The 16653-nt window shown below is 42.7% G+C and overlaps 1 protein-coding gene across 1 annotated transcript in view; it reads left to right on the forward strand.

The window, feature by feature from the left end:
- The first annotated feature begins 8386 nt into the window (after window positions 1-8386).
- Usf3 (upstream transcription factor family member 3) overlaps window positions 8387-16653 on the forward strand; it is a 73296-nt gene continuing 65029 nt past the window's right edge. The window contains exon 1 of the mRNA XM_036203995.1: window positions 8387-8629. The gene's annotated coding sequence lies outside the window, so the exon portion shown is untranslated. The remainder of the gene's footprint in view (window positions 8630-16653) is intronic.

Here is a 16653-nt window from a genome sequence, read left to right on the forward strand (position 1 = left end):
CTAGGGACACCTAGCACTAGTAGTAAACATTAGGTCTTTTTCCTTAGTAGTACCTGGGGTTGAACTGAATGCCTTGCAATGTTAGAATAGACTGGTCTGTAAGCAGCACCCCCAGGCTACCCTCACATTTGCTGATTCTGCCTCCACATATTCAATGCCTCCTCAACAGACTGATTACAGGTGGTTGTAAAGTGTTTGATGTGGGTACTAGGAACTAGACCTGAGTCCTCTCCAAGAATAGCAAATGCTCTTAACTGCTGAGTTATCTCTCCCCATCCAATGGTGTCTTTCCCCTGAGAAAATTTTATTTACATGATCCCAGATAACACATTTTTCAAGTTTCTACATAACTGGAAATTATGTGAAGTCTAAGTAACATACTTTTTTTTTTTTTCATTAAGAAATTTTCTACTCCACATACTATCCACAGATCCCTCCTCCCACCCCCAGCCCTCTTTTCCCAAGCCACCCCTCATCCCCACATACCCCCAAATCAAGGTCTCCCACAGGGAGTCAGCAGAGCCCAGCACACTGAGTCTAGGCAGGTCCAAGCCCCTTCCCACTGCACCAAGGCTGTGCAAGGTGTCACACCACAGGCACCAGATTCCAGAAGCCTGCCTATAGACCAGGGACAGATCCCTATCCCCCTGCCTGAGTGCCCCCCAAATGGTTCGAGCCAAACAACTGTCTTCTGTATCCAGAGGGACTAGTCAGTAACATATTTCTTGATAAATCACGAGTATGGTTTCTGATACTGCTTAAAAGTATAATATGGGTTGGAGATTTAGCTCAGTGGTAGAGTGCTTGCCTAGCAAGCGCAAGACCCTGGGTTCAATCCTCAGCTTAAAAAAAAAAAAAAAAGTATATGTGGTGGTGAATGTATATACAAAAAAAAAAAAAAACTTGAATCAAGTTTGTAAGTCTGTATCTTGAGAAATGGGGTATTAAACCTAAAGGAAGTTCAGTGAAATTATAGCAGATATCTGTTAATAGGGAAGTAAAGCCATATTAAGGAAATTTTTAGGACCCCAAAAAGCGACCAATTGTGCAAATGACAGGCTCATTTGGATTGTGACTTATTTGTAAATTTTGTGAAATGAAGTCCGTCAAAAGTTGGCTCAAGCAGGTAATGATGCTTGCTGTTGTAAAGCCTTCTGACCTCCACACACAAATGAATGTTTTAAAAAAATATGAAACCAGTTTTACATACTCCAATAGATGGAAGGATGAAGGTCTCCTACCTGGAGCACACCTTGAAGCATGAATCTAATTAGACTTATTAAAAAACCAGGCATCAGATATCAGGGTAATCAGTATGATTTCTTACCTCTGGATCTTCCAACAGAAAGGGCCTAGATGTCTGCCCACCAACTCCAGAGCGCTGGGACTAAAGGCCATGGTCTCTGTGGTTAATCTTGGTCTGTTTCCAATTTTCAGCTTTCATTGGCAAACAGTTCACGTTTCTGGTCATCTCCAACATCCCTGGGTCTTAGACTTCATTTTCCTGGCTTCATGCAGTGGTCTTTCAGGACCTTGCAGATTGGAATCTGACCCTGCCACACATTGCTTATCCTCAGTGGCCTTCTAGAACTGTCATAATTCTCTGACAAATCTTTCTTTTCGTCTAAATTAGCCCCATTTAGATCCTTCTGCCAAGTTCTGACAGCTCAAGATATGGATGGTCTTGTCTCACAGTTTTATTGGCCTTTGTGCTGACCCTGAGAAAGCTTTTTCTAGACCTTTGGTTTTGAGCAGGGAACTCCAGTGACTTTCTCAGAGTTTTTTCTTAAGATGAATTTGCACTTTCGTAATGGACCCTTTGCTGGATGAGTTGCACACAGCCTTTTCCTGTTGCCCCAGTGAAGGGTCTGAGGTTTTCTCTTAATGGCACTCTTAACAATTACAGACTTTGCCCTATTTTCCACTTTCAACTTGCTATTAAGTTTTTGTACCTTTCTGTTCCCTCACCATACGTTTTAGCAAGAGCAGTGAGCAGTACCTGTACCACAGCATGGATTCTGTTCCATCTTAAAATTTCCTCCTTCAACAAATAGCCTGTTGCTTGGAATTCTGCTTCATGAAGTTCTCTGGATATGAGAATGTAACCAGATTCTCTATATCATGAATAATCTACTAAAGTAATCCGGAAAGAGTCCTGGTTCCTTCTCTGAAATTTTACTGCATTGGAGCCCTTAGCTCCAAAATTCACAATCCTCCAACACAACAAAAAGCCTAAATACCACGTGGTTGTATTTTTCACAACGATATCCCTACTCCATTGCCAGTTTTTTGTATTACATTACTCCTGACAGACAAGGGAGTGTTTTTTTTTTTTTTTTTGTTTTTTTTTTTTTTTGGTTTTTCCTGAAATTTGAAGGGCTACCAGCTACAGTCTGTCATGGTGGCGTGGGCAGAGCAGCAGGAGTGTGAGGCATCTGATCACAATGCCTCTGTTGTCAGGATGAAGGGGGTGAATGCTAATGCTCAACCTGCTTTCTCTTTGTTTTCTGTTCTGCCCATTGGGACCCTGCCCCATAGGTAATTGTCTGTAATTGTTAAGAGTGCCATTAAGAGAAAACCTCATTCAGGGTAAGTCTTGCCTCTTTGGCTAAAATTTTCAGCAACTCTCCTCATAGGTACATCCAGAGTGTGCCATTGACAATGAAAGTTAACCATCATGACGAAAAATTTGAATGATACAGGAATTAAAGAGACAACCTGGAAAAGCTATAAAAGCCTTATTGGTGTGATCTTTTTTTTATATTTAAGTTGGGAAAAAGGTAAAGAAAGCTGCTCTTAGCACCTATATACTGTTCTATACTGTTATAGCCTGATGATTAAAAGTGTAAAGCATGCAGTTTGGAAAGGAATAAAAAACAATTTTTATTTGCAAGTGATAATGATTAAAAGAAAACATTGCTGGTGGGTTTGAGAGAACTTTAATTGAGTTCACATAAAGTTGAAGTGGTGTCAGTGTCAACATCAACCAACCAGTGCTACAGAACTGAGTATATAAATATATCTACACTTGCACAATCACTTGGCTTTGTCAATGCACATGAAATAATATTCCTTTCAATAATCATGTAGGAAAAATTATATTTATCAATACTCATATCTTCACAGTATACAAAATAATTTTTTGGAGGGGGTAGTGAACACTGAAAGATCAGACAGAACCAGCCACAAAGAACCTCACCTTACCAACTTCTCAGCCAATCCTGTTTTTTCAAACTGGAAGCCTCTGAGTCTTCATCCAAACGGATCTCAGCTGAACTGCTGCTAAAAGCCTAAAAGCTTATCCAGGCTAGTTCCTGGTCCTCACACCTTATATACCTTTCTGCTTTCTGACATCACTTCCTAGGATTAAAGGCATGTGTCACCATGCCTGGCTGTTTCCAGTGTGGCTTTAAACTCACAGAGATCCATCTGGATCTCTGCCTCCAGAATGTTAGGATTAAAGCTGTGTGTGTGTGCCACCATTTTCTGGTCTCTATATCTATCTAGTGGCTGTTCTGTCCTCTGACCCCAGATAAGTTTGCTAGGGTGTACAGTATATTGGGGACATAATATATCACAGGATGTGTTCTTCAGGATTGTAGGAGCCATCCAATCTGCCATTTCTCTGGATGTTGAGGTTCATCCATCCCAGTTGGCATCCTAAGTTGGGGGGGTTGGCATCCTCAGAGCTGGTGCCAGCAGGTGCAGGGGTTGACATATCTGGAAAGCCCCTTGGCCCAAGCAGAAGGAAGGAAACTGCAAAATATTCTCAAAAATAAATGAGGTCAAAATGAGCTCCAGAGACTGTTTTTATCAGAACAGATTTTTTGATGCAGTAGTAGAACTTTTGCCAGAGACCTGCAAGTATCTGTAAGACAGCTGGAATAGATTTACGTCCTAGCAAAAGGGCTGAAAACTCATAGAAATTTAAGGACTTTTTTTTTTTTACTCTTTTTTCTTTATATTTATTTACTTACTTGTTTATTTACTTATTTATTTATTTTGAATGCTGAATGCCGTTTATTGAAGGAGGGAGAAGGTCTTAAATACAAGCTTACAGCACAGTGGAAGAACCCCGGAGGGCAGCAGTTTGCTACTGATGACAAAAAATAATTTTAAAAGCATGGTAGCTAGCTCAGTCCTCTGGACAAGAGTGAGAACAAGTCGTCAGAAGGATTGAAAGACAGGTGTAGAGTTGTGGCAGAACTCCAGGAGTACATAGACCCGTCTCAAGAGCAAAAGTCTGGAGAGATGGCTCTGGTTAAGAGCACTGGCTACTCTTCCAAAGGACCCAAGTTCAATTCCCAGCACCCACATGGTAGCTCACAACTGTCTAACTCCAGTTCAAGGGATCTGACAACTAACTGCACACCAATGCAATAAAGTTAAATTTTTTTTAAATGAATTGTTACAATGTTCCTTGGACCGGAAAGAAAACACTAAATATATCTAGAAGATAAAACTCTATGTGACCTTGTATTAATTAGTAAAAGATCTGTTTCTTCAAGCCATGGTTTCTCTTCCAGCCCTACCTGTCCTGGAACTCACTTTGTAGACCAGCCTGGCCTCTGCTGGGATTAAAGGACTTTTTTTGATATGGTACCACAGAAGTAATCTGATATGATCCAGAAGTAATCTGTAAAATGGACTTAGGTGATAGTATTCTCTGCCCTTGAATTCACATTTACCTGTCTGCTTCCCAAGTGCTGAGATTAAAAGTAAATACCAACACAATGCATGGCTGTGCTTTAAAAAAAACAAAATCTAACAGGTGGTGGCGGAGCACACCTTTAATCCCAGCATTTGGGAGGCAGAATCAGGTCAGTTTGAGGCCAGCCTGTTCTACAGAGTGAATTACAGGACAGCTGGGGCTACCCTGAGAAACCTTGTCTCAAACAAAAGCACAAATGACAAAACCATATGAATCTTTTGTTTATGACATAAAGTGGCATTCAACCAATGAGGTAACAAACTTTGAGACTTTGAAGAAAGACTAAAGGGCAGGGTGGTGGAATTGCTTTCAATGAAAAATTCACATACATAGAGGTGTGTGTGTGTGTGACCCTGTGTCCAACATAAGATTTAAACCTGGCCAAACAGGTAAATTCATGAGCAATTTCAGAGAGCTTGACGGGCTTTTGGAACAATAAAGCTTTATATTGACATTGTAAGAATGGATTTCTAAATGGAAAGACTTCTGTTTCAGTTGCATCAAGAACTTAACAGGCTAAGGATTCAGATCTCAGCTCTCAGCTCTTGATTTCTGGAGAACAGACACAGCAATGACATAATTAGACTGATAGGTTCATAATAAATCAAGAAAATATGGACTGTGATGACCTGGGGAAAGGCCTGCTGAGTTGGCATCACTATTGTGACTTGCTGTTTTAGCATGGCCGCCTAGCTGTGTGGTTGCTTTCTCGGGCCCTGACTTTCTTCACAAGTGTGATGACAAGAGTTATATTGCAGGATGGTTATGTGGATGAAACAAGTTAGTAAACATAAGCCATTCTTATAAATGCAAAACACAAGCTGCACAATCGTTGAAAACATTAGTACAACATATAAAGAACTTTTATAAGTCAGTGAGATGCTTCCAGAGTTGATAGTGTCTGAAAAGAAACTCACTGTAATAAAAACATTATGATTTGGGAGTATAGATGCTCAGCACCATTAGTTATTTGAGAAAGTAGTGCACATCTGTGATACTTGTAAATCCAGCAGCAGGGAGGCTAAGGTAGGAAGTTGACCAGTTTAATGATGTCCTGAACTATCTAGTGAGACTGTCTCAAAAACTAAGGAGTAGCTCGGTGTCAGTAATGGTGTGGACTATCTGGACCCTTCATATACTGCTGTTGGGAATGCAAAATAAAAATTACAAACTCTGGAAAAGCTGGGATATTCCTTCTAGAAACATGGAAATAAACACTTGTACTACTCCTATTCAGAAAGCAAAAGTTGGCCCTCTAAATCAAGACAAAGTTGGCCCTCTAACTCTCAGAGTTACAAAAGCAAGTTTGATGAGTGTGTGATTGCAGGCAAAAGCCATGCCGTGTGAACCTGGCCATGCAATTCTATGCAGCACCTGGACTATGATTATACATGCATGGCCACAGGTCAAGACTCAGTGGTCCTGGTAACAGAGGATGTGGGCACTGCAAAGAGACACATTTGTTTTGATGACTGCAGGCCAGAGCAAGGAGGGAGTAGGTGGGAGCTGAGCCTTCTGAGCAAGCTGAGCTTTTGACCAGAGCTGCTGTTGAAGCCCATTTCATGAAATGAATCTGAGGATGCAAACAAGTGATTATATACCATGCAAATCTTCAGTCTAAAGCACTTGACCTGTAGACACACCAGTTTCAATAACACATACTGTATGTTATTACCAATCTAGACACTAAGCACATACCAGCTACCCTTACGTGCTATCAACTCAATCTCTCATGCTAAATAATGTTGAATAAAGCTAATCAAAAAAGACCTCTAGTTGAGATTTGGACTTTATTTTTTTACATTTTATTTATATGTGCATATATGTGTTTCTGCACACATGCATGCATAGTCCATGTATGGAGGTTAGAGAACAACTTGAAGTTTGTTCTCTCTTTCCACTGGTAGGTTCTGGAGATCAAACTCAGGCCATCAGGCTTGTTGACAGGTGGCGCCTTTACTCTGAGCCACCTCACCATCTCACCAGTTTAGGATGGACTTCAATTAGGAAATGAAGATTGAAATTTAAAAGTTAATATTCTGACCTTCAACAATCAGAAATAATTTACTTTCTATTTTAAAGTCATGTCTGAATGGTATTAATCGTTCAAAAAACTCTTAAATTCTGTTTTCTGAATCACCAAAACTTTCTTTTGCATCTGGATATAGTGGTAAACCCTTTTAATTCCAGCAATCCTATTCAAGATGGAGAGGCAACTGGATCTCTGTGAGTTCAAAGACAGCCTAGTCTACACAGTGGAATCCTGTCTCAACAAAACCCAACATGTTTTATTTTTAACTTAGAATTAAATGTATTGTAGTTCAGGAAGTTATATGTACCCTGGATTTGATATTTGTTACCCATAAGACCTTACATTTTTACTAGGATGGAAATTGTGTAGCTGGACATGTATTAACATAGTTTCATGGATGAGTTATTAGTGTTACTATTACGACTCTGAATCATAAGGTCTCTGCTGCTTGGACTTGGGAAAGACAAATCCATTTCAAGGCTAATCAAAACTCACTGCCCTGGCCCAGAAGGGACAAGGAAGTGGAAAAAAAATTCAGATTGCTTATTAGCACCAGTTTTGAAGTAATGTTAAAGATCTATTTCATCACAGATTTTCAAAGTGCGGAGAAAGATAAAATGGACTTATCTTTTTCTCAACGCAAGGTCTGCTTCCATTATATATTTGCTGTAGAAGTGACTATATCTGGTTGTGAAGAGCTCATAAGTCTTTCACCACCACCAGGTGAAGGACCCGGCACCTGTCTCAGAGAGACAGGTTTGTGAAATGAAACAACCCTAGAAAAAAGGTAATTGTGACTACGCCTTGAGAGCTCCAAACGCACCTTAGAGGACTCTGCGGTCTCCGGTCCTAGATACAAGTGTCTAGTAACCTAAGTTTAGGATTCCAATCCTCATCCCCCCAAAGTCACACATTCCCTCCCTTAGCTGGGGGCTCCGGGGCATTTCTGAAAATGGCCTTCATGCTTTCTGGCAAATGAAGGATGTCAGGAATCAACAGTTTACGAATTCCAGCAGCCTTGGGTCTGCAAAAGATCTTGCCCTGGAAGGGAAGTCCGGAGAGAACTGAATTCTCCACCACCGTTTCCCGCCTTCTGATCGTCAGGCTAAAGGAACCTGTCTAACTCCGAAAGCCTCTGATGCCCTCGTCCTCTTCACTTTTTCCACTTCTGAGCTCGCACTGAAATATGCCAGAAGCACGGTAGAGAACAGGATGCAAGGAACTTTCTTAAAACGTCGTTTCGAGCTTCTCAAAGCGTCCCCTTTAAGGAACCAGGCTTACCTCTTTCTCATTCACCTACTGGCTTCCCTTTCTGCCCGTCATTCTACCTTTAAGAATATTTCCTGTTCTTTCAACCCAACTTGCACACCTCCGCCCCCCGGCCGTGTTCATTGGGCCGCCTGAGGCCTGCTCCCTCCTAGCCTTTTCCCTCCACCTCCTCCCGCCCTCTAGCCTAGCGCAGAGGCATCCCGGCTACTGATTGGCTACGACGGCAGCCTCCCCAGCGCCGGATTGGCGGGCCGGTCGGCCGGGGGCGGGCGCGCGGCGCACCCAGGCTAGGCTGTGCGCGCGTGCGGAGCGGCGGCCGCGGGAGGGGCGGGAGGGGCGGGGGGAGGGGGGCTGGGAAAGTTGAGGCCGTGCTGCCGCCGGGTCTCCGGCCTCGAGGGCTCGGGCTCGCTGCGGCGGCGGTGGCCGCGAGGAGAGGCGGCGGGGGCGGGGGGAGAGGAGGGCCCGGGCCCGCGCTCCCCCAGCCCCGCAGAAGCAGGCGGCGGCGGCTGCGGACCCGGAGGCTCGCCTGGCCGGCTAGACACCGCTGCCTTCCGCTCCTGGGATCATGACCCAGGCGGGGGTCGCCGCCACTGCGGCCGGGAGCGCGTCGCCGGCGGGTGAGTGGCCGCGGGAAGGGGGCGCTGACAGCCTGGGCCGCGGCTGCGGGGGCGGCTCCGGGGGGCGGCCCCGGGCTCAGCTCCACCCACCCCCTCCAAAGCAGCGCGAGGTGAGGGCTCACTAGGCTCAGTGTCCCTCGTTCCTGGGGACCCCAGAGCGCCCACCTGTCCCCGGGCGAGCGCCCTCTTCACCCTAGCCTGCCCGCACCCTCGGTGCCAGGCCCGCGGGGGCTCGCCCTGCTCCGGTGCGCGCGGGCGGACAGAGGCCCCATGCTGTCCTGGGTGCATAAAGAACTGGGCAGCGAAGTCCTCACCGGGCGGCCTTTGCCTGCCTCCTTCACCTTTTGCCATCTCTTCCGTCTCTGTTCCTTGTCTTCGGACTTTCCTTCTGACCCACTCGTCAAACTCGTACTGCTTGCTTTTGTAACTTTCACCCCTGTGTCGGAGAGTTAGGCTGGCGTTTTTCTTTTTAGAAGCCCATCTTTTTGCTTCTGAACAGCACTGGTCCAAGCGAATGACGAGCTCGTCTGATTTCGTATTTCCTGAACAAGCATGGGGTTTCTGGGCTCTTGCTGAGGTTGGACATTTTGACTATTGGGGTTCTCTTCTCTCTGAGGGGGTCTTTTTGCTTTTATTGACCTCGTCTGCAGATAAGAGATCACATGAAACTAACTGCCAAAGCCTAACTAATGTTCGAATGACATTTTACCACTAAGTAGAGTGAAGAAACGTTCAGGACAGTTCTGGCTAACTTTATAGGGAGCAATGGGCAGATTTCTTAAGGAAACTTCATGGTGGGTGTACCCTGCAGCATCTTATCCCCACGGCCAGCCAGACTTGCTTTTTGTCATCTCAACCGTTTTCCTTTTCCCGAGGACTCTGGATTTGCTGTGTAGATACTGTGTTTTCATTTGTTTGGGAAGTACACTGAAAGTATTTGTTGCAAAATAAGTCAGATACATTGTAGTCATTTCACTTTCTGAAACCAAGAGTTATAAATGAAAGCTGTGTCAAGCATGTCGCACCAAAGGCCCACCAGCCACATGTGATCTAGAACAAACATGAATATGGTCCCAACACAAAATTGAAAACTTATTCAATACCTTAGTTTTGCTTTTTTCTTAATCAGATTGTGTGGCTCTCCGGGGGAGAGGAGGGTGCACCGTGTAAATGATAAGGTTGTGTCGCAATATCAAAAGGTTGAGCACCTACTTAGATTCTCCCTGTATTTAAAAGTAGTTTTGTGAAGTTTGGGCATGGATGAAACTTAGGACATTTCCTGATACAAAAGCATTTCCTTGCAGTGTAGTAAAGGCCACTTAGAATAGTTATTTTGTAGCTTTGTCTATGGAACATTACAAAAGTGAAAAAAAAATCAGATTTTACAGTGAGCTGGGTGTGCAGGAAACACTCAGAAAACATTGTTTAACTCACGTTAGAAGAGAAGCTTCCACAGGTAGCAGGCACAGAACCACTGCCTTTAAACCCAGGTCTTAATGTTATCTCACATGGCTCCTTCCTGTGGTCAAGCTCAGTGGTTCCTAAACTGGACTGTTTGTTGTAATCTCCCTGTTTCACTTCCCAGACATTACCTTTGATCTGGAGGGAGGGAGGCTGTGGGTATAGCTCTTAAAGCTCTCCAGGTGATTCTGCTCAGCAGCCAGGGCTGAAAATTACCTTAAGCTTGGTACAATGTCCAGACTGTTTTGCTTCTATTCCAGGGTTTTCCATGGCAAGCCTTCAGTGTGTATTCAACTTTTGCCCTAAAGCCTTCTGTGTGAACCTTTGGACCCCCTCACTCCCACAGCTAATGCAATTTAGATTCCTGCTGTTGCTAACATGGGTGTTTCTCAAGATATGGCTCCCTACTCCTTGTAATTCCCCTCCCTATCAACAATATATAGGGTAGGGTCTAAGTAATTGTGTGACAGACCCCTTAAATATGTAATCTTTGGTATGTACACGCACATACACCTTGAGCATATGTGTGTGCTGGTATAGGATCTCTTTTTTTCTCCTAGGCAACCTTGAGTTTGCAACAGTTTATCTCCCAAGTGTTGGGATTACAGGTGTGTGCGTTCATGCTCGACACCAGCAGAAGTTTTAGTTTTTCATTACATTTATTGAGAAAGAGAGAGGGAGGGAAAAATCAGGGGAGAAGGGGGCTTGCATTTGACAGTGTGTGTGTGTGTGTGTGTGTGTGTGTGTGTGTGTGTGTGTGTATGCATGCGTATGCGTCAGAGGATAACTCAAAAGTCACATCTCTTTTCTGCTGTGTGGGGTAGGGCTCAGGTTGTCAGGTTTGGCAGCAAGTACTCACTAAACCATTTTACCAAGCCAACAACAAATTTTGTTTAGTTTATCGATATGGGGTTTTTCTTTGTAGCTCTGGCTGTCCTGGAACTGCCTCTATAGACCAGGTTGGCCTGGAACTCAGAAATCCCCCTGCCTCTGCCTCCCCAGTGCTGGGACTAAAAGTGTGTGCCAACCTGGCTAACAATAAAAATTTAAAATTTTTAATTATACTTTTAAGAGGAATTCTTAGGAGAGGTTACCCTAATTTTTTGTTTATTTATTTCAACATTGTTTAGTTTTATTTGGTTGGCTTGTTTTTTGTTTTTGTTTTGTTTTTTTTCAATTAGGGTTTCACTGTGTAGCCCTGGCTGTCCTGGAATTCTCTCTGTAGACCACGCTGGCTTCAAACTCACAGAGATCAGCCTGGTTCTGCCTTCCAAGTGCTGGGATGAAAGGTGTGCACCACCACCACTCAGCTATTTTAATGTCTTTAATTGAAACTGAATTTCATCGCTTTCTCCTCTCTTCAGGCCTTCCCAGCTTCCCTCCCTGCAACCCCGCTCACGTTCCCTCCACTCTCAAGTTGATAGCCCCTTCTTCTTTGATTATTATTGCTTGTCTAGGGATGGGCACATGGTGATATTTCTCCCCTCCACATTAGCATGCCCACCGGTACTGCCATTGTCCCTAACTTGTTTATGCAGCCGTTTCTAGGAGAAACCATTTCACAGCAGACTTCCTGGTATTCTGGGTCTTACAGTCTTTCCTATAATGTTTCCTGAACCAGGCATGCAGGAGCTGTGATGTAGATGTATCCACTTGGGCCTGGCTCCCCACAATCTGTGGTTCTCCACATTGTGTCCAGTGTTGGTATTTTGGGATGGTCTCCATTGCTGTGAAGAGACATGTGTTTGATGACGGGTGGTAACTACACTTATCTAGGAAAGGTGACTCCCACATATGATAAGCTCTCTTTGAACATGCATACTACATGTTGTGTAAAAGACACGCTTTGTACTGATAGTGTCGGTTTATTTAACATATAGACCTGTTTCTTTCTTTTACAATTCAATGACGAGGGATATTTTGTTTCTGTGGTTTAGAACACTCTGGGACTCATTACAGCCATGGTTTGGGGTTTGATTCCTGCTGCCTCTTAGGAGTGCCCTTCACTGCTTTCAGTGAAAGTTACTGTGGGCATGTATGGATGCAAAGGTTTGGTGGTGGTGGTGGTGGTGGGGTTTTTTTTGTTGTTGTTTTTTGTTTTTGTTGTTGTTGTTGTTTTTTAAGGTAGTATCTCATTAAGTAGCCTTGGCTATCCCAGAACTCCCTAAGTAGGCCAGGCTGATCTCAAGTTCTTGAGAGGCACCTGCCTCTGCCTCCAAGTGTTAGGATTATGGTTGTGTTCCACCATGTCCTGCTTTCAGGTTTTTTCCTTGTATTTACCTGATTTTTTTCCCCAGCAAGTTGATTATTTTCTTTCCCATGGTCCCCAGACCACTTGCATTTATGTCTATGTTAGGACTTACTCAGATTGCCACAGTTCTAGTTGATATGACTGCTAGCCTTCAGGGCCTCTATGTTCAATGGCATAATCCTCATTGTATTCCTTAGATGCAATATGGCAGGCTAGAACATTCCAACCATAGGAACTGTGTCCTCTAGTATTGAATTTGTCATTAACAGACACACACACAAAAAAAAGTGTGTTAAGTGTGAATGTTGTATTTTATGATATACACAGGTTATTATACATATATAATACAAGTTGATTTGATGCCATGCAGTGGTAACACATGCCTTTAATCCCAGCATTCTGGAGGTAGAGGCGGGCAGATCTCTGGGAGTTTGAGGCCAGCCTGTTCTACAGAGCTAGTTCTAGGACGGCCAGGGCTACACAGAGAAACCGTGTTTGGGGGGGTGGGGGTGGGGGAAGGTTGATTTGACATTAATTGACTTTGCTGCTACATAATGTCTTAACTTCAGTTATGGGATTTTCATAGTAATAGGCCCCTTAAATGTGTAGTCTTCCATATGTACATACACCTTGAGCATTTTTCTCTGAGCTTGTTAGCCATAAAATTATTTGTGAAATTCTTGCTAAGAGGAAAACTGTTAACTGTTCAATTGGATAATTTTTCTTTTTCTCATTAAAATTTCCATGTGGGTACAATTGTGCTATTTCAGAAGGCCAGATCTTTTAATTAGATCAGTAGGGCATGATAAGTTGCTCCTATTAATGTGCTAATACTGTGTTTTTAATTCAGTTCATCAAGTATTTATTGAGTACTTACATTTGCCCAACACCATAGGTGCTAAGGAGAATACTGAAATAGTAAATAGTGAGCTCAGCTTATAAGAAAATTTGGGGAGGACCGGGGAACATCAGATAATTAAGGGGTTCATTGCAGCATTTGTTGGCTGCCAAATTAACCTGTGATATAATAATAATAACAACAACAATGTAGGAAGACTCATCATTCTCTTTTCCCTGTTGTGTGGCTAGTTGGGGAGCCCCAGACATCTTTACCTCCCAATTAATGAAGCCATCCTTGGATCACATGGTGAAAGAATTCTCACATTAGCTGCTGTAGTTTCTTAAAGTGCAGAGGCCACAGAGGAGAGGAGAGAAGACCAAAAGATGGTGTGACTGGAAACAGAGATACTTCTACTTCTGCTTCTGCACCAACACGCAGGACCAATTTCTCTCTAGTTATTTGCAACAGAATTTGACCAGGGCTAATGTAAGCAGAGAATTATGGCTGTGTGCTTGGTAAGCTCACAGAACCAAAAGAATGTAACAGTGAAGTCTTGGGAAGGTTAAGAAATACTCGTCCATGGGGCTAAGTCAGCCCCAGCCAGCTTTTCTTCTTGTGGGGGGAGTTGTACTGTTAGCCCGGTGCTACACCACTGATGTCAGCCCATGTTTGAAGTCCTGTTTGAGTTCAAGAGTGGGGTGGAGACGCTCTTCAAAGGAGACACAGGATATTGCTGCCAGACAGCCCAGGCTGCAGGTATTTTCTACAGATGGTCTGTATTTGGCAGTGGGAAGCCTTCAGTGAGCTTGGTGTAAGCAGTTCGGGAATGAAAGTCGGTACTAGCTGAAGAGTAAATGGAAACTAAGGGAGAGAGGAGAGCAAGTGTAAGGTAGTTAGTTGTTCAAGAAGCCTGGTGGTCAGGGAAATGAAGAATATTAGGCCCAGAAAAGAAATCATTGAAGCCTAGCAAATGGAGAAAAAATGAATAAGGATATATTTTAATGGAAAAGTATCAGTAGGGTAGGGGAGAGTAAATTATCAAAGAGAGAAAAGAGACCTGATGTAATAGGTTCCTGAGTAGTGAGAGTGGTAGAGTCCAGAGTACAGGAAGAGGGTTGGTGTTAGCTAGAACCACTGGGAAGCTCTGTCAAGAAGGGCAGGCTTGCCTTGGGTTTTGAAGGATTAATAGGAGTTAAACCAGCCATGAAAGGTACAAAAGTCATTTTGGCGAGAGAATGGCATGAACTTAGAGAGAAAATAAGCTTATTGATAAGGAGAACAGGAAAAGCGAATCTGAGTTGGTTAGGATGGAGAGTAAATGGCATGATCGGCTACTTACCAGTGCTCCTCTGTGTTGTGCTAGGTAGATGTGGGTGAAAGCCAGGACCCAGAGTTTAGATGTGATGCAATAGTTGTTAGGCAAGAGTACAGTTGTACTCTTTATAGATTTTGTTCCAGGATCCCTCCATGGGTACAGAAATTTAAGAATCCTTTAGGGGGCTAAACAGATGGCTCAGTGGTTAAGAATACACACTGTTCTTTCAGGAGATTCAAGTTTGGTTCCCAGCACCACTTGTAACTCCATCTGTGAGAAATCTGACACCTCAGGACCTCCAAAGCACTTGCACTCAGGTATACATATCCTGCCCCACACATACACATGCTTAAAGGAATTAAATAAATCTTCAAAAGTCTCATGCACAATGGCGTAGTGTTTTCATGTTTGCATTACCTATACACATCTTCCTATATGCTTTAAATTGTTGTAGATTACTTGTAATACTTTATGCAAATAAAATGCTGTAAAAATTCAGCCATACACTGTGAAGATGGGCAACAGTCTGAGGAATGTGCGAAGGTAATTTCATTATTATGTGAAACTATATACACATCATATAGTGTAATCTTATAAGACTAGTGGTATAGAGCCTGTTACATGTGCAAATCTGATGCTGCAATCTGTTCTCCCAGGCTACAAACCTATCCACCACATATTGTCATGAATATTACAGACAATCGTAACATGGTGGTGTTACTTAAATTCAAATTGGTCTTAATAATAAAAACCTGGAGTCAGATATAGGGGTAAATGCTAAAAGATCAGAGAGGTGGAGCAGCCAGCCACTAGTTCTTACCTCTACAAAATCCTCAGCTAAAAAGAGAGCAAGGTCCTCTCTCCATCCCACCTTATCATCTCTTCTCTCTGCCCAGCCATATAACTTCCTGTCTGTCTGAGCAAACCTCCAGACCTCTATGGTTAACTAATGGCTAGCTCCTCCTTCTGATTTTCAGGCAAGCTTTGTTAGAGCACAAATAAAATACCACCACATCCCCCCCCCTTTTTTTTGGTCTAAAATTTCTTTTAAAAGCTTATAACTAATATAAGAAAACTATACAGTAAGTACAACAACTATATACAATATATACAGGTAATAAATACATCAATAATGTCTAGTCCATTTGCATTTGACAAATTCTGAAAAAATACTCAATTATCTATCCTATCTTGGAATCCAAAGGATTATACCTAATTCACCTTCTATCCTAATTTGCATCATCAAAATTATTTTTTGATGTCTTTCAACCCTATACACTTTACACCTCTTTAGTGAGTTTCTTTTCTGAATCTTTTAACAAGGAAAACTATAATATAACTATCTACTCTTCAACTCCATCAGAGACCGGAGAAGGAAATATTAACTGAGTAAGTAGGAAGTACAAGCAAGTGACTTCCAGAAAAATGTGAAAAGTGACGGAAATAGCTGGCTGTCTGGACAGTCACCCAAGGTTCCTCTGCAGCATTGGAGTATTCATCTTCAGCCTACAGGCCTTGCATATTTGACACTTTTCTGTGAAGCAAGATTTTCTGAAGGGCTGTCCAACCTTGGCTTGGCAAGGATCAGCAGTCCTTTCTTGCTTGTTCCATTTGAGCAGCATACTGTCAGCAGTCGAGGCAAGGGTACTTTCTTGCCCAGAGGCTAACTTTTGCCACAAAGAAAGTAAATTTCATAAGGAGTTTCATCAATGCCCATCATCTTCTCTAAAGCAGATTGGTGCTACCAGGAGTAGACATGTCTCAATTGTCATAAAAATATAAAAAGAACCTATGTTATTAAAACATCTTAAATGCCATATTCTGTAGATCTCTAAAGTGTTTGAAGACAACCTGTCTATCTAAAATATATCTCTGTTTGATTTTGATAACATACCAAACATGACAAGTTTGATTGTAATGGGTAACTAATTACTAACCTGCATTTCTTTATTATCCTAAATAGTTTGTAATAATAACTTTCAAGGACTAGCAATTTGCATTACCTTGTTAAATAAGTTGTATAGGTACAATACCTTGAACAAGAGTAGAAATGTATACACAATATGTTCTAACAAAAAACCCTCAAATTTGTATCAATATACAAAATATTTCAGCTGGGCAGTTGTGACACATGCCTCCCAGCACTTGGGAGGCAG

The sequence above is a fragment of the Onychomys torridus genome, chromosome 12 (genome assembly GCF_903995425.1).
Source record: "Onychomys torridus chromosome 12, mOncTor1.1, whole genome shotgun sequence".
In the NCBI taxonomy this organism is placed as follows: domain Eukaryota; kingdom Metazoa; phylum Chordata; class Mammalia; order Rodentia; family Cricetidae; genus Onychomys; species Onychomys torridus.